A 24,893-nucleotide genomic window follows, 5' to 3' on the forward strand; every position below is an offset into this window, starting at 1 on the left:
TGCTAAATCCTTTTTTATTTTTTGTTGTACTACTATAAATTTGGGTTGAGATGTCTTTTAAAATGTTGAGATTAAAATAGTATTTTTTATAGCTTCTCATGATAATAACTTTGTATTTAATTTCAAAAGACCCTATTTATAAGTGTTCAAAGATACATTTTAATAATTAGACATTTTGGATATGTTGCTTAGCATTAACTGGTATGGCTTTAGAATTAAATACTTTTATTGTACTGGAATTTATAAGGAGATAAATACTGGGCAAGTTAAGGTAAGGTGAGAGGATGTTTTCAGAGACCAGGACATATAATGCAAATTCAAAACTTCTGGAAAATATAGAAATATCTGCTTTACTGAAAACTAAATTTTCCCCAATATTTTTCTTCAAATTATTTAAGGTAGCAAGATATATACTTTGCTTTTAAACTATTTAACTTTTATTGATATATAAGTAACTTTTCAGTGCTCAAGTCTCCAGTTTTCTAAGATACTAAAGTCATTCCTCTTAAACAGTTTTCTTTCTTTTACTCCTTGAAACTAAATGCAGTTCAGTTATTTGATTAGTTGATGCTAGAATTTGACCTGGAGCTTATATAATTAGACGAGACACTAGTTTTCCTCATTTAAAAGCCTAGTTAGCATATGACAGTCTCGTTTCCGGGGAAGTCAAACCTCTACTGCTTCTTTTTATAACATTTAAGTTAATTCAGAATCCAGATAAGCCTTGATCTGAGGACGATATAACCACAGCAAGCAACATGGGGTAAGTATGTGCTCTTATGTGCTTTGAGAGGCATTGAGAGGGCAAATATTTTCATAAGAGAAGAAATCCCATAAATCCTTACTAATTTAGATTCAAAATATGCTAACTTTTATTTAAGGAAGTCATTTAAAGAAATTACTTTCTATTCAAAGTTAAAACAATTTGTAAAATATTTATTCATTTTCTTGCTTAATTTTTGTATGATGTCATAATCTGTCTTTAAAGGTTGTTAACTAATGAAACATTTAGACTGAAGAGTTTTGCCTATTTACATATTTAGTTGAAGCTGAATTAAAATTTGAGAGTAATCTTAAGAAAGGACGACTGAATGCTTGTTTTACATGGCAGATAAATCCAATATGTGTATGCCTCTTCGGGATTAAGAATAAAGAATGGAAAAGATTAGGAATGGAAGGAGGTTAATTTATGACTTTTGTAACACAGAAAAGGGATAGAGGATTCTATCAGAGTTTACTCCTCTATGTACAGAAAAATACGTGCTAATTAGTTACATAGGAACATTAGTGAGAATTCTAAATCCTTTGCAGGGGTTTTGGGAGCACGATGAGAAGAATTAGGTTTCACTTGAAAGCTTTCTATTCTTAGGTGAGAATAGGAATCCACTATAATTAGTATTTTATATGCTGAAACAATAGTATTCTGAAAAATATAGAAATTTGCCTTTGTATAACCCTTTTGTCCCTTTTATAGCTCCTTTTAATATAAAATTATATTTGTTGCAAATGGTATAGCCATTTAACTAAAGGCACTTCTGAAGGATTTAGCATAAACAATCAGAAGTTCATACTAAAGAAATAACTTTTTTGACACACGTTTCTTCTAGTTTCCATGAATTTAATTAATATCTATGTTTTTGCTAATATCATGGGCTCTGAAATGCAATCTAAACCAGCTTGAAACCTCAGAGGCTTTTGAAAGGAAGATGATCATACTGTTGTTAATTTTTAATTTAAATATAAAGGTTAATAGATAAGTGCCTTGTACAAATTTCACATACATTTGATTGATTTGATTGGGGACAGAGTTGATGAGACTCCTGGATTCTCTTTATTCCCCTCTTTCCTCTCTTTCTCTCTCTCCCTCTTCCTCCCTCTGCTTTTCTTTAATGACTGGAGCTCACCTTTTTGAGGGTCAAGGGTCATTCTAAGAATTTTTAGGAACCAGCCCACCCTCTCTGCAAAAAAATGTAAAATTACACCAAATTTTGCATATCATTTCAGGAGATTTACAGATGGCCTGACTGTGGACCCCAGGTTAAGGAATTTGATTTTGAATTTTAGGACTGGAGTATAGGTTGCTCAATATTTTTCTTAGCTTTTGAGTTTTTATTAAATGTAAGAATCTTTTAAATTAATAATCCCTGCTAATCTTCTCTCAGAGACAATGTCGAAGATGCTGATTCTCCCACTGACCAGCTCCCAACACACACACACACACACACACACACACACACACGCACTCAACTTAATGAGTGAAACACAGTTTAACCGATATCCATAGTTTTGACAATCACATTTCTGCTGTTTGTTTCCAGTGACTTGATTAATCACTTCTGCTTTCAAGAGTGCCAGGAATCACCTTGGGAATCACGGAAGAAAAAAATCCTCATTATTTTATTTCATGTATTGCTCTCAGTGCCCCACATAACATGAACTAAACCATAACTTGCAAAATATTACACAGGACACTATTCTGATTCATAGGTTCATGATGATTTTGTTGTCAGCTCCTGCCCTTATTGAGAAAAGAGAGATTATTAGGTATTAAAACCTATTTAAATCTGCCTCAATAATGAGAAAAATAAAAAGACAAAGTGGCAGCTGATTAGATGCTCAAATTTGTCCACTGGAGGAAATCTCTAGAATGTATCCCCTGAGAATGAGGAAGTAGCTATTTAGGATTTGGGGGAGGGGGGTGTTATTTATCTGAAAGCTATTTGAGAACACAATGCCGTTATATGAGTCTATGCCAGCCCTTTCCATTTTGCAGGGGGCTATGCTGGCATGGTTTTAGTGAGCGATGAAGAGGCAAATACTAGAAAATTCTTATGCCCTTTAGAAAGACACCTCCTTCTCTTAAATTTTCACTGGATTCCTTATGGAGTGCGTGTGTGTGGGGGGGGGAAAGGGTGAGTAGAGATGGTGCATAAGGGTGGGTAAAGGGATAACTAAGGAGAAGTGAAAGAACCTTACCTTGTAAAATACCCTGCCACCTGCTATTTACCATAACACCTGAGCAAAGGATGAACAATGGGAGAGAAGTGATGGTTGCCTTTCTTTCCCGAGATGCTTTTCAGTATTCTTTCCCCATCTCCTAGCAGGGTCAGTCAATGTACCCCCAATTGATGTCTCGGGAAAATAAATGTTAAGGCTCTGCTAAAATTTTAGAACCAATAAATCCATTATTACAGCATATTCAGCCTTCTTTTAGTTTTCCAGTTTATGTAACTGTAGAGTAATTTTAAAAATTCTTTTATGGATAGATTTTCTACTTCTGGATCAGGGAATTACAGTCCGACTCTTTTTCCTGGGCAAAGCATACATTTAGCTCATGTAGTAACCTTTGAAATATTGCTTCTATCTGTGCCCTCCTTTCCTTTCTAATGGTCGCTTCCCTAATTCAGGCCATCATTACATTTTACCTGGATTATTAAAGGTGTCCACTCCCAGCCTCTCTGCAGCTGGTCTTTCCTCTACACTCACAAGAGTCATCTTCTGACTGAAGACATGTGGTCTGGTTATTCCCTTGCTTAAAATCTTTCAGTGACTCCTTATTCTCTCTACTTCGGAGCAGGCTCCCAAGAAGATATTCACCACCCTTTATCTGTCTCTAATCCACCTGTCTAGCTTTACCTTCTACTCTATCCTTGATGCTGCCTGGGATCCCTAAATCCACTGATGCATTGTAACTGTCTACCTCTGATCCTTTGCTGAGCTCCCCACCCCCCTTTGTTTTTTTTGTTTGTTTGTTTGTTTGTTTTACCATTTCTACATACTGTTCAAAGCCCAGCTCAAATCCTATCTTCTTCATGACATTTTCTCTAATCCCCACAAGTGGAACTCATCTTTTCTCCTCTGAAAGTTTTAGGCACTTTATACTTTTCTTATTGCATTTTTTCTCAATCCATCATATGCTGTAGTTATTTGTGTGTCTCATCTTTCCTACTAGACTGTAAGCTCCTGGAAGCCAGAACAACGTCATCTTTATATTTCCTCCCAGGACCCGGCACAATGCCTTTTACATGGTATGTGCTTAATAAATGTCTGCTGAGTACAAATGAACTCTACTTTTCCTATAATCCACAAAAAAACTAAAAACTTAATTTTAGCCAAAATTCCCTCTTTCTTCCCCAATAGAGTGGCCCCATTTTCCAAGTTCCTATCTGAGGAGCTCAAATGAGTGTATAATATCTAAAATATGGGTGATGCAAGAGAGAAAAGGTAAAAACAAAGACTGGAGGGCTACACTAGAAGCTTTTGAAGAGTAGAAAATCTACTGTTGATATGTAGAAAGCACACATAGTATCAAGGGAAGTGTAAGAACACTTCTAAGAATTAAAAATGGTTCTTTGTTCGAGACAACTTCCTAGAGGACCAGCATATCATTAAGGTTGGGTTCATTTGTATATGTTGGAAAAACCAAAATAATAGTGGCTTACATAAGCTAGAAGGTTATTTCTTTCTTTCATTAAAAAACAAACTCCGTAGGCAATCTAGAGCTATTCAAGCAGTTCCTTGGTGTGAGAGACCAAGGTTCCTTCTACCTTGCTCTTCTGCCATCCTTGGTGTCTCACCTCTTGGTCCAAGAAGGTTGCTAGGACTCCACCTATCTCACTGGTGATCAGCCAGCAGGAAGGAGGAAAGGGAAGAAAAAGATGTGTTTCCTCTTTTAAGGAAACTTCCCAAAAGTCACTCACACTATTTCTACTTGTAACTCGTGGGTAGAATCTATCTCCATGGTTACACCTACCTGTGAAGGAGAAGGGGGAATATAGTTTTTTAACTGGGTTACTATAAGAAACAGGGGAAATGGATATTGGGTGGCAACTGGCAGTGACTGACAGAGACAGTAAGGCCATCCATTGATTCTCATATTCCTTTAGGACAAAGAACAGCATTTGCACAAAAAAGAATGTTTTAAGACAAATTTTCTGTAAAGTTAAGGGGAAAAAAAGAGCAAGCCAAGCTGGGAATAAACACAGATTCACTTAGGATAAAGGACAGGGACGTGACAAAATGACAAAGGTGACTGAGTAAGCCTTTGGTCCCCCCACTGTCCGCTCCTGCATCCTGGCCCCTGACCCTCAGCTTTCATCTCCCTTAATCCTCACTTCTGCACTGTGAGGTGCCTATTATTACTACTGTGCCTATTATACAGATCAAGAAGCTGAAAGCCCAGAGATTCAGAGACTTGGCCAAACTGCCCAAGAGGCTTCAGATAATGAAAAAATAAATAAAACACACAGCTGACTTGGAAACCGCTGTACTGCTCACAAAACCATATAATTCATAGAGTGTTCTCCAAAAGGATTTGTACTTACTTTTGATTGTGAATCATCTCAATTAGCCCCTACAGAAAAACCTCTTATAAACCTACTTCACTTGTCACTTGATGTAGGTGATTTCATTTAATGTGGGATACTTAGGAAAACCTCTAGATTTTTGGCTTTCATTATTTTCAGGTCAGATGAACTGCTTTGAATTCTTCTGATTCAGCAAAGCCCCCTAAGCTATGTTAGAGTATTCCAGCTATGCTTCTAAACACATAAGAATTTATTTTTATTAGTCACCCCAAAGATACAAATCATTGTGCCTACTCAGCACCAAGTGACTTAAAAACTAAAAGACTAAGAGAAACAAGAACTTTTACATTTTACATTATGTATTTTAACTATTAGAAATTTTAAACAATCAATTGCATATATAATAAAAACTTTTAGTTATGAAATTATAGGAAAAAAGGGATGGTATACATTACAAGGTACCTGTCATTATCAATGGCATTTTATTTTTTATAGAACCTCTAAAGAAATCAGGAAAGCTTCACAAAACATGGTGTGATGTCTACAGGTGGAAACAGGCCATGAGGTGAGTGAAAATTGCAAAGAACTTATTACTAGTAAGAATACATAAACTGAGAGCCTACTTTAAAACAATGTACTTGTACTTTACTTAGTTTAAACCAGTACTTGTACTTGATTCTTTTTTTTTTAAACATCTTTATTGGAGTATAATTGCTTTACAATGGTGTGTTAGTTTCTGCTTTATAACTGTACTTCATTCTTGAAGTACAAATATTACAAATTGTTTTGAAGAATTTTGTAACCCTTCTTTGTTTAAAAACAAAAACAAATGGACATACTGTGGGATTCCTTTATTAGTTAGTAGTCAGAGCTAATAGCCACCTAATAAACCAGCCATGTTACATCAAACTTTTACCGCATTTATGTTTACTCACAGTATTGAGACAATAACGACCATGTTTTGAGTTCTATTTTTAGATGTCTTTGGGGATTGCAAGAAAACCTTAAGAATGAAAACATTTACTTCACATTCAACTAATATTTACTGAGTTCCTACTTATACTAGGCTTTGCGACATAATAACTATGTGCGATTTGTAAGTCTTACCCTCGTTTTACAGTTGAAGTAGGTTTATGAAGATTAAGTAAGGTTCCAGGCTCACAAAACTAAATAAGTCACAGAGCTGGAATTTGAAGCTAGATGTTTAATGCACTTAAGAGAAAAGTCCCATAGTTCAAAGCAATATTTTTAAATTTCAAATCTAAAAAGTACACATTATAAAACAAACACTTGTTCGAGACAGAAGAGTGTAAGTAAAATGTTTAAGCCCATCCCTCCCCTACCCCATCCCTCTTTTCAAGCATAACCACTGTTAGTAGTTTGGTATAAACCCTTCCATATCTTTCCTTTTGTCCAATATGCTTTTCATTACATCACACTTCCTGCCTACTTAAAAACATCAATGAATAGAGGAGGTTGAATTTACCATATATCTGTACTAGTATAAATATCTATCTTTAAATAATAACTGAAAAGCTCATTCAGCTAACATTAGGCATCTAACTATCGAGACTCAAAGAATAGAATTCACTCTTTCTTTCCTAGGGACTCATAATCTAGTGCAGTGGTTCTTCATTTGGTTTTGAGAGAGTAAATATGGACTCTTTTGAGACTCTGATGTGAGCTCTGAACCTTCTCCCCAGAAGAAAATAAATCTGTATAAAATTCTGGCTATAATTCAGGGGATTCATGGAGACTCTGAGAGTATATGGACCCCTGATCTTGCAGAAGTAAGATTTTTAAATTAGTAATTTAACATAAATACTATAATAGAAGTGTGGACAAGATGCTATGGCAGCACGGAAAAGCAAGGACTTTACTGAGACATGTCAAGAAAGGGAAGAGTGATACTTGCACAGAAATCTTGAAGAACACAAGGAGTTTGACAGCTAGCCCAGGGTAGGGGAAGGATGTGCACTGAGGAAACAACATTTATAAATCCTAGAGGCTAGAAAGGACAGGGACCCACAAGACTGTCTTTGTGTTAGGAGCCCAGTATGTATATGAAAGTGACTAAAGAGTTTGCAGAGCTAGGTAGAGGCCAGATCATGAAGGGTTTTGTCCATTGTGATAGGATGTTTGACCTTTAGGAGTCACTGAAGGATTCTGATCAAGATTTTCATTGGTAGGTAAGAAGTCTACAATTAATGCATGACTAAATAAATGATCATGGGAATACTAATGTGGATGATAGAATAAGATATAAAAAGGAGATAAGACCATTTGATTCAGATTTGTTGGGGGATCACTGATGAAATAATATGCTATTAAAAAGATACGTTGCTAAAATCAAATGGAATTGAGTGGAAGGTCACTGCTTTCACAAAGGAGATTGGGAGACTGAAGCTCTGAGACTGTATTTGTAAGATAAAGCTCAAAATTTGGGCAGTACATCTGCCCCCTCACTGCAGTGAGTCCCATGCACAGTCAAGCTAGTGTCAGTCCCTCGGGGTGTCTGTGTCACTCCTGGTCTGCCACACCATCTTGCCTTCCACTGTCCTGCAGTAACTCCTGATGGACCATTTGGTTTCCTACTGACTTTGCAAAGAGTAGGAAAAGAGAAAGAGGGTAAAACGGGTAAGGTTATCAAGTTGTTTACACTGAGCAGGTATTGCTTTTAGAGTTATTTTTCTAATTTTGTTTTAAAGTAATGTGGTATAAAGCCAGGCTTACAAATAATGTCATAGCTAGTTCATTTCTATTTGTCTGTACTTCACCTGATATACCTACCTAAAAATGCAATATTAGTCTCACCTCCTACTTCTCGGCAGTGACTTCATAAATGAGGTAAGACTATAAAGTCTCAAAGATATTTCCCTTGATAAATATTTATTGTTCAATAAAAATTTTACTTATCAGATGCTACAAAGGCTGTGAAGACTAAACTTGTACATATATTATATATGCTATTTTGTGTGTATGATGTATCATAAGAACTTCTTAAAATACAAGAAGCATTTGGTCTTTGCCGAAGGGTAGTGCTCTGAAAGATTTCTCAGTCTACATGTATAGATAGTGAACTTTTGTTAACAAAAAATTTATAGTTTAGGTGATACAGCATTGATTTTTCCAGCTTGCCTTTCTAGCTCATTATTTTTAAAAAAATGCATCTCCTTGCTATTAATAAAAATAAATAAGATTCCACGTTTTCTTTTTTCCCCAGATTTATTGAGGTATAATTGACAAATAAAGTTATAAGATATTTAAAGTGTGCAATGTGATGATTTGATATATGTATTCATTGTGAAAGGATTTGCCCCCCCCCTTTTTTGGTGGGGACATTTAAGTTCTACTCTTTTAGCAAATTTCAATTATATTTACAATTCAATCTTAACAACTATAGTCACCATGTCATACATTAGATCCTCAGACCTTATTCTTCTTATAACTGAGAGTTTGTACCCTTTTACCAGCCTCTCCGTATTGTTTTCTTTAGGGAAAGAAATCATTAACTATAAACATCCTCTGGAATTTAAATAAATTCAATTCAAATTTGTGTTGAGTGCCCACCACAAAAAGTTCTCAAACTTTTCATATCAGAGGAATGTGAACAAATGATATAAATGTATTTACCTTTAAAACTCAAGCTAATTTTGCATGCCTCTCTATGAACTATCTGAATATTTAAAATATATAATACTGGGCTTCCCTGGTGGCACACTGGTTAGGAATCCACCTGCCAATGCAGGGGACACGGGTTCGAGCCCTAGTCCGGGAAGATCCCACATGCCGCGGAGCAACTAAGCCCATGCGCCACAACTACTAAGCCTGCGCTCTAGAGCCTGCGAGCCACAACTACTGAAGCCCACGTGCCTAGAGCCCGTGCTCCGCAACAAGAGAAGCCACCGCGATGAGAAGCCTGTGGACTGCAACAAAGAGTAGCCCCCACTTGCTGTAACTAGAGAAAGCCCGTGTGCAGCAACGAAGACCCAACACAGCCAAAAATAAATAAAATAAATTAATTTAAAAAATAAAATAAGATAAAATATATAATACTTTTTAAAATTGCTTACCATTGAGTAAAATTGCTATTATAAAGAGATAATCTATGTTTATCCTGAGGCTTAAAGTCTAGCAGTCTAGTTTGATAAGAACCAGATGCTCACCAGGTGCAATGGATATGAATATGAATAGTCCCTGTCCTGGTGCAGCTTACAGTGTCGTGTGGGACACAGACAGGGCCTGTTGCCTATAAATCCCAACAGAGAGAGACACTAATAATATGATATGAGAATGTAGTAGAAGAGGGATCAACTAATGATGACTTGGAGGACCAGGGCAGGCTTCATAGAGAAGGAGGGGCTTAAATTGAGCCTTGACAGATAAGAAATAGTCATTAGGTAGGGAAAGATATTTGAGGCATAGAGGATGGAAGGAACAAAGGTACACAGGCAAGGATTTGATGAAATGCATGAACTGTGATTATCTATCTACACATCTGTATCATATATACTAACTGCTATGAAGTTTTATTTGAAATACTATGAAACAGAGAAACAAATGAAGTAAGTTCAGCCAGTCCAGTCATTAGCTGTTACAAGTAGCAAAATCATATCAACTAATGTCTAAGTGGCTACAGGGATATATCGGGAGCCACACTCAGGCATAAAATTAAGGTCCCATAGGCAGAGCTTGATCAAGAGACATGAGGCAGGCTTAAAATCTGACACTCATTCAAACAGATTTTCTTTCATTATTCAACATTTGAATAGAAAAGAGGCTGATTCCTCCACAGAGGTAGAGCGGAAAAGGAGGACTCCCAAGGGCAGTACTCAGTCTCCTGTGCAGGATCAAGAGCGGCTCAACTCTGGCCTCACACTGGCTGCACCACTCAGCAAAACAAAAAACCTACAAGGAAACCAGACTCACCCTTCTAAGGAGGCTTTCTGGCAACCATCTGTTGCTATTCAAGCCTGCATCTAGGGTATCCCATCACCCACCCCAAACACACACACATACATACACACCCTCAAGATGCTTATCGAAGCATTCCTTTCGATCACACAAGACACTTTCCTTGAGAGAATTCCTGATAACTATGGTTTTCTCCTTCTCACATTTCCAGGCCCTTTCAGCACCTCTGAAAGACAGGTGCATGCACAGCTCCTTAATCTATCTCTAGCCCCATTTTCAGGCCCGAGATTGCCAAGCAGTTGATGGCTGGGGGGGCTCCCTCCCTCTCCACAGCTGGCCTGAGGCTGCTGCCTTGGATGCAAGCTCTCGATTCTGGCTCCTGAAGTGGTAACCAGCACCTGCACAGTGCTTACCTGTGAGCTACGTGCTCGAGACCACAGACAAAGCTTAACATACGGTTCCTACCTTTAAAGACCGTTGAATCTAGACTCCTCGGGAGGATCCAAAGTTTGCTTTTTCTTTCACCTCTGTCGATCTTAGGCTAGAGCTTCCAGCTTTGTGCTAGGCAAAACGGCAAAGGATAGTAATAATCACTACCAGAGACATATAATCATACCACAGACGGAGCTAATCAGACTCTCAGAGAGATTAAGTAACTTTCCCAGGGTCAATCAACTATTTCAATCATACAGCTGGGACTGGAGTCTAGACGCTCCATACTTCAAAGCTCAGATTCCCCATTCCCACCCCCTACCTAGCTTGGCTCTCCGTGTTGCTCTCAACTAGTTAAAGTGTTAGCTGACAACAGAGTAAGTAAAGTATGTTTTAAAAAAATCTCTCAAGGTCCAAAGGCATAAAGTCATAGTGTTGGTGACAGTGAGGTTGGTTTATTTGGGCAAAGGGCCTGACCTGACGGCCTTTTTATTCCACTGATTTATGAGGCCCACCTCACTGAGATTAAAATGGCATTATCAAATTCCATAATTACCATATTTGTACAAGAAATTGGAACTCTGTAGTGAACAATTTTATTATTTCTGTCAAAACAAGAGCTTATGACTTGTCAGGTCACTTAACCATGGACCTCATTTTCTTTATTTTGAAGTGACAGTGTCTGGCTGGCTGATCTCTGTGTCATTTTTCAGCTCTGATCCTTTTTACCACATATGCTGAATCCTTAGTTTATATTGCAAGTTGTTCTGGTTAGGTGTGGTTTGGTTTGGTCTTTCTAAACCATGATACTGATACTGTTTCATTCATTTACTTCATACCTATTTATTTGGGGTCTATTCTGTGCGCGAGACCCTCTTTCAGACCTCGGGGAATGCAGAGTGAATAAAAACATCCAAGCCCTTATGAAGTGGAGATGATGGGCCAAGATGATCAATAAACAAATAAACAGACCATTGTCATTTGGTAGAAAATGCTGTAGGGAAAACTAAAGCAATGGAAAGGAGACAGGCAGTGAAAGCTGAGTCCTGCTCTTACCTGCGTGGTCAGGGAAGGCCCTTTTAATGAGGTGACATTTAAAGAGACCAGGAGCCTTAGAACTTTTTTTATCCTTAATGTATGATTGTGGGATATTGTAAATTTGACAAGACTTCGAAGTTGTCAAGAGATAGGAGCAAAATGGGCCCTGGTGAAGGTGCGTAAGAGTTTGAGTTTCAACCTCACTTTTCCCCTCACATCCTGTGGGTCCCAGGATTTTCACAAATGAGCTTTTCTTGCTTCTGTGATTCTAAATATTCTATATGAACATTTTAATGACTTTTCAAATGTACTGAATCTACTTATTTATATAATTTTTGCCAATGGGGATTATGGCTATTAACGGTAAATTCAAAAGCCTATGAAAATTGAATTTACAGGATTTTAAGAAGCAGGGTTTTGATTTGCATGTAAACTTTGCATCCAGATTTACAGTATTTCTCTCCTCAGCTTCACAAGCCACAGGCTAGAGGAAGGACCTAAGTTTAGGAATGTGTGGGAAGGAGTTAAAGATTCCAGGAGCAGGCTGCAAATACTGCTTTCAAAGGGGTGGGTGTGGTTTCGTTTTTGTTTTTGTTTCTCCTGGATTCCTAGATCTTGCGTCTACAGGCTCATTTACTGCCTGTCTCATATCTGTTTTGGAGACTAGGAGCATGGATCCCCAAGAAGATGAGTGGTAGATGTTACAGGCCAAAGGCAGGTCCCTGAGCGTTAAGAGAAAAGAAGTGGGCAAACCCCAGGCAGTGAGGTTTCTAAGGTGCGTTCCAAAATAGGTGGAGAAGAAAATGATTGACTTTGTCTCTAAATCCAAAACATTAGAACCTAATATATATAACAAAGGCTAAGCCATCGCAGATCATCTTATTTTAGAGCCTGTCGCTCTGAAAATGCCCTTTAGGACTGAGATAGAGCATTAAACCCCTTTGTTCTACTCTCCCGGGCCTGGATTTCCTGCAGCCAAATTCTTTCTCCCTCTGTCTCTACGTCCACGACTGTTGATTGCCAGATTGTTAGGTAAGAGAACACTTAACAAGTAATTATTAGTAAGGAATTAACACCTAATTAATTAGGGGCGGATTATGTGCTACATAGTTATTATTGACAATGTTTAGCAGGTTTATCATCTCAGTCAACAAATTTTTACTGAGCTTCTATTCTATGTAAGAATATAAAACAGGCACCAAGAATATGAGGAGTTGGAAAAAATAGCCTCTTTTCTCAAGAAGTCTATTTAGAAAATGAGACTATAACATAAGATACATACAGCAGAAAATCATGGTTTTGGTTCCAATTGAGTTCTACAGATATTCCACGACAGGGATAATTTCCTATTGGACTGAAGGTAAAAGTCCCAGAGAGGGATGGAACCTGAGTTAGACTTTGGGGAATGAGTAAGGATTTGACAGTTGGAGTAGGGTGAGGAGGGCACACTAGGCTGCAGGGAAGGGGCGAGATAAGGTAGGAATGCAAGTGGTGAATAAGAGTTAGGGGGCTGGAATACCTCCTAAATATCCCAAACAAGGTTGGAGAGGAAGGTCAGGGACATTGTGGAGGACCTTGAGGTTTGTTGTATATTTTAATAAGGAAGAGCTATTCAAGAGCATGAACAAGGGCAAAAGATGATAAAAGTGATATTTAAAGGAAAATAATCTAGTTCTGTAGCAGCATAGAGTGTTGATAAACTAATTAGGATGTTCCTATAGATGTTTAGGAACAAAGCAGTCAGGTTGAACCAAAGAAGTGACAATGAAAAGGAAGGAGAGGGACTTCCCTGGTGGCGCAGTGGTTAAGAATCCGCCTGCCAATGTAGGGGACACGGGTTTGATCCCTGGTCCAGGAAGATCCCACGTGCTGCAGAGCAACTAAGCCTGTGCGCCACACCTACCGAGCCTGCGCTCTAGAGCCTGTGCTCCGCAACAAGAGAAGCCACCACAATGAGAAGCCTGCGCACCACAATGAAGAGTAGCCCCCGCTCGATGCAACTAGAGAAAGCCTGTGAGCAGCAATGAAGACCCAATGCAGCCAAAAAAAAATTTTTTTAATAAAAAGGAAGGAGAAAATGTAAGAAACCATATAAAGGAAGACTCAGAAGGATTTCACTAATGGTGGTGGCTCATAGGATGAGAGGAAAATCATTCCAAGGTCTTAAGTCTGGGTCAATAGTGGTGTTAGTGACAGAGCCTAGGAAATGAAATCTGAAAGGGGTACCTGGATAGGGTGAAGGTGACCGATGTGATTTAAACAGGTTGAATTTGAGGTGACCATGGAACAGCCAAGTGAAAATCTTCATTGGAGTGAGAGAGGGGCATGGACATACATACACTACCAAACGTAAGGTAGATAGCTAGTGGGCAGCAGCCACATAGCACAGCAAGATCAGCTCAGTGCTTTGTGACCACCTAGAGCAGTGGGATAGGGAGGGTGGGAGGGAAACCCAAGAGGGAGGAGATATGGGGATATATGTATATGTATAGCTGATTCACTTTGTTATAAAGCAGAAACTAACATACCATTGTAAAGCAATTATACTAAAATAAAGATGTTAAAAAAAATCTTCATTGGAAAGAAATATAAGTCCAACAAGGGATATTCATTTAGCAGAAGAAAAAGATCAGAAGAACAGACAGTTTTGTTTCCTTCTCTCAAAATAAAGACCTAAATACTAAAAAGATAGCTAAAATGACATAGCAGAAGAAATAGGGATTACAAAATTGTGAACTGTTTAGCATCATTTTGGTTTGGGGTACAGTGGGTCTTTTTTTTTTTTTAACATTTATTTATTTATTTTGGCTGCACCAGGTCTTAGTTGTGACATGAGGGATCTTTAGTTGTGGCATGAGAACTCTTAGCTGCGGCATGTGGGATCTAGTTCCCTGACCAGGGATTGAACCCAGGCCCCCTGCGTTGGGAGCTCAGAGTCTTAGCCACTGGACCACCAGGGAAGTCCCTGGTTTTTGTTTTTTAAATTGAACAAAGGGACAGTTATAGAAGGCTCTGGACTGAGGGCTGGGAAGGAAAGACATTGGTTGCCATATCACTATATTGCTGAGTAATATTTGGAGATGCCCTGCTAGGGTTTTAGCCTCAGCATTTCAGAGCTGCAAGGACTTTGAGAGACTCCGCATACTAGATATGAGGAAATGGAAGCCTGGAGAGGGTGCCTGGCTTTCCCACAGCCCCACAGTGAGTGAGAAGTCAGGGTTGGATCTCAGTCCAGTATTCCTTCCTTTCCCCGATACTGCTAGTCATGAGGTGCACTACCTTCCTGACTCTTTGGGGAACCTTTTTACATAGTTCTATGGTAGGAAGCCTGAGGAAAATGTTCACAGATTGCGTCATCAGAAAGCAAAATGGATGGCCTAACAAGAGCGCTAAGTACATAGCAACAAAGGCAAGAAATGATGTGGGGCAGCATGTGTGTGCCCTGTTAGATCAGCTTGCCTTCAGTTAAGGGAGCCATTTTCAAATGATATCAGAACAAGTTGAAATGGGCATGATCTACACAGGGAATGATTTGCTATAGTACATTTAAGTAGCCCTAGATAGATTTCAAGTGAGGTTGTTCAGTGTCTTTCCATACATATTTTTAAAGGTTCTGAAGAATAGGATTGCTATCCAACTATCTGGGATGGGAGAAGTATGTAATTCAGTTTGGAGGCAGGAGGCTGGAGTACTTCTTTCTATATTTTATTTCCTTATTCCTGTCCCAACTTTTTCCAAAAAGGAAATTGAAATAGTGCAATATGAGATTTAGGAATCAGAATATAGCTTCTTAGCAAAACCAGACCCAGTGTGCCCAATGTGTTCTGGCCTCTTTATGGAATGTTTTTAGGCCTTTTCTTTTCTTATTTGCCCGTGCTGCTGAGCGGCTTGCAGAATCTTAGTTCCCTGACCAGGGATTGAACCCGCACCCTCAGCAGTGAAAGCACAGAGTCCTAACCACTGGCCCGCCAGGGAATTCCCTAGGCCTTTTATCCTTGTGCCAAACTTACCAGATGTGGTACGAAATTACCCATTGATTGGGTTCAGTATACCTTAGCTCTAAGGAGGACATGTATGAAATAGGATAAATTAAAAAAGAAATTATCAAACAAATGATGAATTTACATTTGTTATCAATCAGTAAAAATGTTGAATATTTCTTACGTCTAGGTTACTACGCTGTTTGACTCTAATAATAATGGGTCATTAGATGATCCTTGCCCTAGTGAAGACAGATGACAGTTGAGGAGAATGGCCAAGTCAAGGCTTATGAAGGGTATGAGTCATGATCTGCCCTTTGAAGGGTGAGCAGGACTTGGGTTGGCAGAGGGCAGAGGGTTTTAGGCAGGGGAACTGTGGGGACTCCTCAGGGAGATCCTCAGGGAGGAATACGTAAGGCCTGTGGGGGGACTAGTTCTGCAGGGAGGATGCTGTAGTTTCAAGAGAACATTGCTGACCCCTGTAAACGGTGCACGGGCTGTGGGCTATTCTGAGGTCATAGATTTGCAGGATTTGTCTATGATTTCCAAGTCCTGGAGTTCACTGGGAAGTGGTAAGAAATTAGACATTAATGAAGATTGTATTTTACTCTAGTTTCCTTTTTAGCAGTTATAAAAGTGCTAAAGGCAGATCCAAACTGGATGTCATTTCATCTGAACTATGAAAATTATGCTCCCAGGAGTGTCAGCAGTAACCTTGTTTCCCCTCTCACCTAAAATAGGCTGTTAGTGGTAACTGATGCTCTATTTCACAAAGTACTACTAACTCAGCTATGTGATTCAGATCTTGTGAGTCCTGCCACTGCCTGTGCTTCAGCCGGAAGAATACTTCCTGAGGACTAGTTAAGGGTTTACCCTCTGAAAATTAGGGTCAACCCTAGGGCTGGAGGGAGCTTTCTCTGGAGCTCAGGGCTCCTTCCCTGCAAAATTCTCCCAGGAGCCTCTCTTGCCCTTCACCATCTTCCCTCTCTTCCAAGCAGGACTGACCTAGTGAAAATACAGCAACAGTCAATTTTCTTTTGAAGTAGGTATTTACCTTGTATTCAGGTAACACTGTGCCCTCTGCCTCTTGAACAGAGTGCTGGGAGGCTCTTAACTTCTACTCAGATAATCCAGGGAGAGAACCTGTTTAAAAGGTTGAAATTAAAGTGAGTCAAACCAGGATAAGAAAAGAGATAGTGCACATCTTCCTCACCAGACCCGTAGCCCCTGAAGTGTCCAGCTTGCAAAATCAGGTTCTAACACCTTTATGTATGCCACTTAATGAGTCAGAAGAGCTTCTGGAAGTAATACGGTCTGAAACTTTTGATAAGTTTTGATGTTTTAAATGAGGCATTCTTAAACTTAAAATAATTATCTCTGGCCATTGGATTTTTTTGTATATGTAATAGCATGCTGGCATTTCTTTTTCTTTTTTTTCTGATTGAGTTGACACATAGCAACTCAAGCAAATATCTTGACTGATATTTGGTAGACAAAACAAAAAAAATTAACGTGCCTGTGGAGTGGAGGTGAGAGGACCTCTGCTATTCCATATTCAGATGTAAAGAACCTCTATGTGCTTTATGAGCTACAGAATTGCCCACTCTCTGTGCTTTGCCCCTCTTCTCATTGGCTCTGGGCACTTTGAGGTTGCTGGCAACCATGGAGTATCAGTTACAGTTTTGGTGCTGGACCATTTGTTAGGAAATCCTATTTATTCTCTCTTGGTTTGTCAAGCCCAATGGTGGGCGCGGGGGATATATTTCTGCTAGTGAAACTTTGCTTGATAAAATAAAACAATTTTTTTTCTAACAAAAATCACCTCTAGGCTAAACTCTTTCTGTATTTACCACTGATTATTTTTTGCTTATGTGAAGCATGCATGGTAAAATTATGTTTCTCTGTAGGCTATTAGATGAGAATTCAACTCACTTCCATAAGCATTTGTTGAGCACAAGCTCAGAATGGGGCAAGGAGCAGGGGATACAAAGATGAATAAAACACACCCTCTGCTTACAGTCTGGTAAGGGAACTAGCATTCAGGCAGTTAACCAAGGATGTGACAATGGCCTTGTGACCTGATTCAGTGGCAGGGGCCATCCTGTTTCTAGCAACACTTATATTTGAGAAAAGGTCAAGTAAGAGGCTGACTTGAGGACCAAGAAGTATTTTCAAAATAAGACTATTTATTGTTTGAGTCATCTGGTGAGATCCCTATATTAATTCTTTAATTTATTGCCTTTGCCATCATAAATTGCTATGTATTCAAGGATGATTTTATTATATATATTTGGGGGAAGTGGGTATAAAAAGTTACATTATCACTGAGGCAGCTTCATTTTAAACACCTGCATGTATACTTACGTATTGTGAAATTTGTCTTATCTCATCATTTTCCTTCTCAGGGTCACACTGTGCTCTTTGCTTTTGTTTTGGTTTTTGCATTATATTGATTAATGAATTATATTAATAGATTTCTAAGCATCAAGACCTTTTTATAACCTAGAACAAACCACTGATCATACTGTTGTATTTTTGTTTAGAATATTTGTATATTTATTTAGGCTATCCTAGAGTAGATTTGGTATCAGAACCTCATAGAATGGATTTAGTGACATATATATCTTATTTTGGGGTCTGGATTAAATAACACAGTCATTGTTATTTATAGAAATTTCCTGTTATATTATCCTGGGTTATTTCTTATTTGGTGGTAGATATTTGACCTCCCCCTTTCAATATCTTCTATAGAGAGTTGTAATTGACTTTATAGTTTTTAAAACAAAGTTCAACAGCCTATGTTTTCCTAAACAATTGTCCATTTCATTTCACTTTAAAAGTTATTGGCAATAAAATGCACATAGAATTTTTTTTTTTTTTTTTTTTTTGCGGTACGTGGGCCTCTCACTGTTGTGGCCTCTTCCGTTGCGGAGCACAGGCTCCGGACGCACAGGCTCAGTGGCCATGGCTCACGGGCCCAGCCGCTCTGCGGCATGTGGGATCCTCCCGGACCAGGGCACAAACCCACGTCCCCTGCATCGGCAGACGGACCCTCAACCACTGCGCCACTAGGGAAGCCCTGCACATAGAATTTTAATAACAATATTTCATAGCCTCTGAATCGGTGGTTACATCCTATTTTTTGGTTCTACTTTGTATTCTTTCTCTCAATCTCCTTATATGTCATTAGACTTGTCAAAACTTTCCTCATTTTACAATTTTTTCAATCTGTTTTTTCAAATAGCTATCAGACCACACATAGGAACTGATACGTTTATAATGACAGTAAAAGTGGCTTTTGATACTAGTGCTTTGGAATCCTGTGACATGAAGAGGTTTATTTAAAGATAGAAACTAATAGAATAATGGTTCTACTTGGAGCTACTTCCTTAATTGTTCAGAGCTACTGTTTCCCTTTGTATAAAATGGATGGTAAAGTGTGCTGCCCACTGCACAGCATTGCTACAATCACCAGGTGAGATAATGTATGGGAGTGCTTTGGAAACTATGATGCAGGTTCAAGCAAGGTCATGAAATAAATCATTTCATGAAACATATGTTGCTTTTAGGCTGTATGGAAAAAACAAACAACCCCTTTCATAAATTTTTTCAAAGTACTTTTCTATATCACAAAGATCATGTAGACTTTCCTCTTTGAAACCATTTGCAAGATTTGTCCTGATGAATTATTTTAGTTCGGGGGAAAATATTTCCTCATCACCCTCCCCCTAACACAAAAAGTTCTCATTCTACTAAATTAGAAATGTGCACTAAAGACCCATTCAATAAAGGACACTGGAATGGAAATTAACTCAAGTCTGTTTTCAATTAATTTCAATTCCCCAAAGTGCCAAACTTTCCTTTTCTGTCACAGCAGTAATTGGAAAGTAATAGACAATCCTAAGTTTTTGTGGTCTTATGCCTGCTTTTGTGTGTGGAGTATACATTCTAGGTCAGTCTGGGGGAGGTTCAGGAGATTTTTCAGTATTCTTAGGCTTCTATTAACTTTATTAATATTACTAATTTTATTACTTGAATTTCATAAAAATCTGGCTATAACTTTTTAGGTTAATGTTTCAACATTCTTATTTCTCTATTGTGATCATTTTAGAGCATTTTTAAAACATCAGGAATCCATTTTAAAAGAAAATTCTTCCCCAAAGCTATAGTATGTGAATTAGATGAGAACAGAGAGACTCTGGTTGAAGGGGATGGGAAGGGGGGCCCAAGACTCCACCAGCTTGGTGGCTTTCTCTCTCCTCCCAAGGCAGGCTCAAAAAAAACCTGAGGGCTTCAAAGAACAGTCTAAAAACCATTGCTCTATATAATGATCAGACATGGTTTAGAGACAAACAGGCTTTGTTTAAAAACTTACCAGTATTTTTTCAAGAGTCTGCCAAGGCCCAGATGGATGTTATTAGAGGCTAGAATTGCTACTGTAGAGATGGAAAGAAAGGAGGAAGGCTGGGGAGGAGTAGAAGCATGATAACTTGGTGAAAATAACGTGGCAGTATCTGATTTATTCAAAGGCAGGCAGTGATTCAAGGACTATGAAGGGCAGAGTAAAGAATTACTGGGCCCAGAGAGTGAGGGATGCCCATAGGCAATGAAGCAGGCTACAAGTAAGATCTCAAAGGGAATTGCATAATGTAGTATAGCTCTTTCCAGAAAAAGTCATAGTACTTGTCCATGTAATCCTGTTATTTTCCCTTTTAAGATGTACTTTTCAAAATATATTACTCAATAATATGATCATCCTCTTCAAACTAGTAATTCTCTTCTGTAAACTTAGCCTAAAAAAGGTCTTAAATAAGGGGGAAAAAGCTATATTCTTTTTTATATTCATTAATTATAATGAAAAATAGAGAATGAGCCTAATATTCAATAATGGGGAGAGGGAAAGAAAACAATGATATAATTTCTCAAACGAGTATTTTTCAGTAATTAAATATAATGATTGTGAAACTATTTGGAGAAATTTAGGAGTTGAATCCACCAGTTCTGAAATCACAGAGACCTGAGTTCCAATTCTGTCTCCTCTGCCATTTCTTATCTGTGATCCTGGGTACATCATTACCTCATTTTCCCAAGCCTCAATATGCTCATCTAAAAAATGAAGATAGGGCTTCCCTGGTGGCACAGTGGTTGAGAGTCCGCCTGCTGATGCAGGGGACACGGGTTCGTGCCCCTGTCCGGGAAGATCCCACATGCCGCGGAGCAGCTGGGCCCGTGAGCCATGGCCGCTGAGCCTGTGCGTCCGGAGCCTGTGCTCCGCAATGGGAGAGGCCACAATAGTGAGAGGCCGGCGTACCACAAAAAAAAAAAAAAAATGAAGATAATGATCCAAACTAAACAGGACCAATATGAGGATTCAGTTAGAGGTGACAATATAACTAAAACATGAAGCATAGTGCTTGGCACATAGCAGCTGTTCAATAAAAGTTAGATGCTTATTCTCTATCAACAGATTGTTGACAAACTTAAGGAAATTATTTCCTAGGAAAATATAAATTATAAAATTAAGTTAAAAAGTCGAAAAGACCAATTACTTTTGAAGAAATTGAATAGGGTTTAAGGATCTACTTTTTTTGAATTTTACTTATTTTTTATACAGCAGGTTCTTATTAGTCATCCATTTTATACACATCAGTGTATACATGTCAATCCCAATCTCCCAATTCATCCCACCCCCACCACTTTCCCCCCTTGCTGTCCGTATGTTTGTTCTCTACATCTGTGTCTCAATTTCTGCCCTGCAAACTGGTTCATCTGTACCATTTTCTAGGTTCCACATATATGCGTTAATATGCGATATTTGTTTTTCTCTTTCTGACTTACTTTACTCTGTATGACAGTCTCTAGAGGATCTATTTTTTTAAAAAGCCACTAAGACCAAATGTTTTCATAGCTACGCTCTACTCTCTTTCAATGAACAGATAATTGCAATTTAATTTTAAAATTTCTAGATTATAGAAAAAGATTTTAAATTGATTCACTTTAATAAGCTAGGATAACATTAATTCCCCCCATAGAATAAAAAACAAAAAAGCAATAAATCCTCCACAGATCAAAATCACTCATGAATATAGATGCAAAAATGTCTAAATATTAACAAATAGAATCCAGCAGAGTATCAACAAAACTATATCCTATGACCAAGCAAATATCCCAGGAATGTAAGGATGATTCAACATCAGGGAATCGGTATAATTCATTATAATAATAAATTAAAGGAGAAAAAGGCAATTCTATCAATAGCTGCTAAAAGGACTGATAAATTCCTAATAAGGAATTTTAGTAAAATAAGACTAAAGAGAAATTACTTAAATATGATATAGATTATTTACCAAAGGTAGAAAATAAGTATGATTCTAAGTGACTTTAAAGCCATTTACATTAAAATAAGAAGATGGATAATGATATCCACTGTCACTATTATTAGTAAACATTATTCTAGAAGCTCTAGCAAATATAATAAAATACAACAATGAAATAACTAGTATAAAATTTGAAAATAAGGATAAAAGTCACCTAGAAATACTTATTTTAAAAATCTTCCACAATTAATAAAACAATTTAGTAATGTGGCTACGTATAAAGTAAATATTAAAAAAAAGAGAGAGAGAGAGAGAGAATACGAAAACCAGCAAGAGAGAATTGGAAATGGAAAAAATGCCATTCACAGAAGCAATAAAAATTATAAATTATTTAAGAATAAATTTAACAATAAAAGTACAGGAACTTTAAGAGAAAACTAAAAAATCTGATTGAAAAACCTAAAACAAGATTCAGACAAATGAGAACTATATTGCTCTTGGATGACAAGTTTTGATGTAAGAAAAATGCCAATTCTCCCACATTAATATATAAATCTATGCAATTCCAATGAAAATTTCAACATTTTTTTGTAATGGGTAAAATCATCATGTAGTACATTTATTCATATGGAAAAATAAATGTCAGGAAAAGCAAATTATAAAAAGAATAATAGATGACTTGCCTCATCAAATATTTTTAAAATACTGAAGAGCCATATAATTTGTGATTTTGGAATAGGAATAGTTAGATAGATCAGGATGGAATAGAGAGTCCATAGAAAAATAATAGATCTCAGTGTATATGAGAAATGGTATTTTAATTCCATGGAGGAAAATGATGATTTATGTAATAACTGGTGTAGCTACAAGTGGCTAGCTATCTGCAAAATAAGGAAAGTGAACACTCTCTCACCCCATATATAAAAACAAATTCCAGATGAATTAAATACTTAACAATAATAAAAACCTTAGAAGAAAATTTAGGAAAAACGTATATATAAAACTCTGGGGCTGAGGAGAGCTTTTAAAACCAACTCAAGAAACCAAGAAGCAATTAAGGAAAAATTTTATTTGACTTCATAAATTAAAAAAATGTGTCAATAGCAAAAGTGTCCACAAAGTCAAAAGACAAAAAGATAGATGGGATATTCATAAATCATGTGACAAATAAATATTTAATCTATATTATATAAAAGCCCTCATTAATTGATAAGGAAAAGGCAGATGACCCTATAGAAAAATATGCAAAGCAGAGGAATAGATAATCACAAAAGAGTAAATCTAAATGTCCAGTAAGTATATGTAGATATGCTTAATAGCACTAGAAATTAGTAAAAGTAAGATGAAATATCACTTGTCATCCATCTGACTAGCAAGAACTAAAAAGCATTAACATCCACTATTGGCTGGGATGCAGGAGAAAAGGTACTCATGCAGTATTCTTGGGGGAAATGAGAAGATAGTCTTTTTGGAAAGCAACCTAGTCATATCTATTAAACCCCTACATACATAAAAGCACCAACATATATGGCTCTATGTACCAAGATGTTTGTCGCAGCATTGTTTCAGTGACAAAATAATGGAAATAAGGGGAATGCCCATCAATACAGGAATGATTAACACAGGTCACTCCTACCATGGATATTATGCAGCCATTAAAAGTGATTTTTAGATCTCTACCAATTAACTTGGAAAGATTGCTACGATGTATTAAGTGAGAGAGATGATGCAGAGAGGTACAGTATGAACTACAATGACAGCTCCACCCCATATATGTATATTCTGTATATATGTTTGAATGTGGTTCTATGAGGATGGAGAAAGGGATGGAAGAATTCCAGCAGACTGTTAACACTGACTGGGACTAAGGAGGAACACTCGTACCCTCTACCCAAATGACCACAATAAAAACAACATGAATAATAATGGTCCAATTTGTAAAAGAAAGTAACAGGCTTATGTTATAATGTAGGTGGAAAAGTAGATTAAAAATTATAGGTAGGCTCCATTAACAATCAGCTAAAACATTCAAGAGCAAAATGATCGACTGGCAATACAATCAAATGACTGTGATCATTAAGTAGAGGCATTATAGTTGGTTTTGTCCCTCTATATTTTAAAAATTTTTTACAATGTGGTTTGGTTGCTTTCGTAATTAAATAAATAAAATAAAATTTCTAATTTATTTTCTAGTAACCACATACCTTTGATTACTTCTTGAAATCAGCAACTATTTGTACATTTGTGAGCCTGATGATGTCTTACCTCTGAAAATGCAAAAATTTACATTTTATCTCAGATAGATGGAGGTTTTGGGGTTTGTTTTTAATTAGTTGTAGATTAGATCAATAAATCTGCTGGAATTAATTATCCATAAAATCCCATTAAAATATGGCTTCACATATTTCAAGATTTTTTCCCCCAAATAGTAACAGAAATCACTTCTAACAATTATTTTCAAAGCTGCGTGGCTTTGAGCAGGTCACTTCTCTTCTCCTCTCCAGGCCTCAGTTGCTTCTCCTATAAATGAAGAAGATGGATCAAATAGTTTTCTCAGTGCCTTTTTGGCTCTAACATTCTGTGATTTAATTATATTCATCATGGAATTCATTAAATATCAAATCAATTGCTAAGGAGCAGAAACATTTCATCTTAGTAATGCTTATATAAGCTATGAAAGAGATTCAGATAGCTAGGGAAGATGCCTTACCTTGACATAACTTCCATGCTCACATGAAAAATGTACAAGATTCCAAATGGCATATGGCCTTCACTTTGGGCCTTCCTTTAGATCCCTCATTTATAACTGTGTAGCTATTGACCAGGTTTTCATCCATGTGAACCTTCCAGACTGTCAATTTATCATTTTGCTTCACAGACCTCAATATATGAATGAAACACCAATT

At 37.4% G+C, this 24,893-nt stretch overlaps 1 long non-coding RNA gene across 4 annotated transcripts in view; it reads right to left on the reverse strand.

Moving 5' to 3' along the window:
* Window positions 1-952: 952 nt before the first annotated feature.
* LOC309969862 overlaps window positions 953-24,893 on the reverse strand; it is a 50,115-nt gene continuing 26,174 nt past the window's right edge. For all 4 annotated transcript variants that reach the window (XR_014326649.1, XR_014326650.1, XR_014326651.1 and 1 more), the window contains 5 exons: window positions 24,437-24,507; window positions 24,192-24,254; window positions 16,725-16,813; window positions 10,686-10,781; window positions 953-2,362 (listed from right to left, as the gene is read on the reverse strand). This is a non-coding gene — a long non-coding RNA (uncharacterized lncRNA). The remainder of the gene's footprint in view (window positions 2,363-10,685; window positions 10,782-16,724; window positions 16,814-24,191; window positions 24,255-24,436; window positions 24,508-24,893) is intronic.

The sequence above is a fragment of the Leucopleurus acutus genome, assembly GCF_964270905.1.
Source record: "Leucopleurus acutus genome assembly, chromosome: 12".
Classification (NCBI taxonomy): domain Eukaryota; kingdom Metazoa; phylum Chordata; class Mammalia; order Artiodactyla; family Delphinidae; genus Leucopleurus; species Leucopleurus acutus.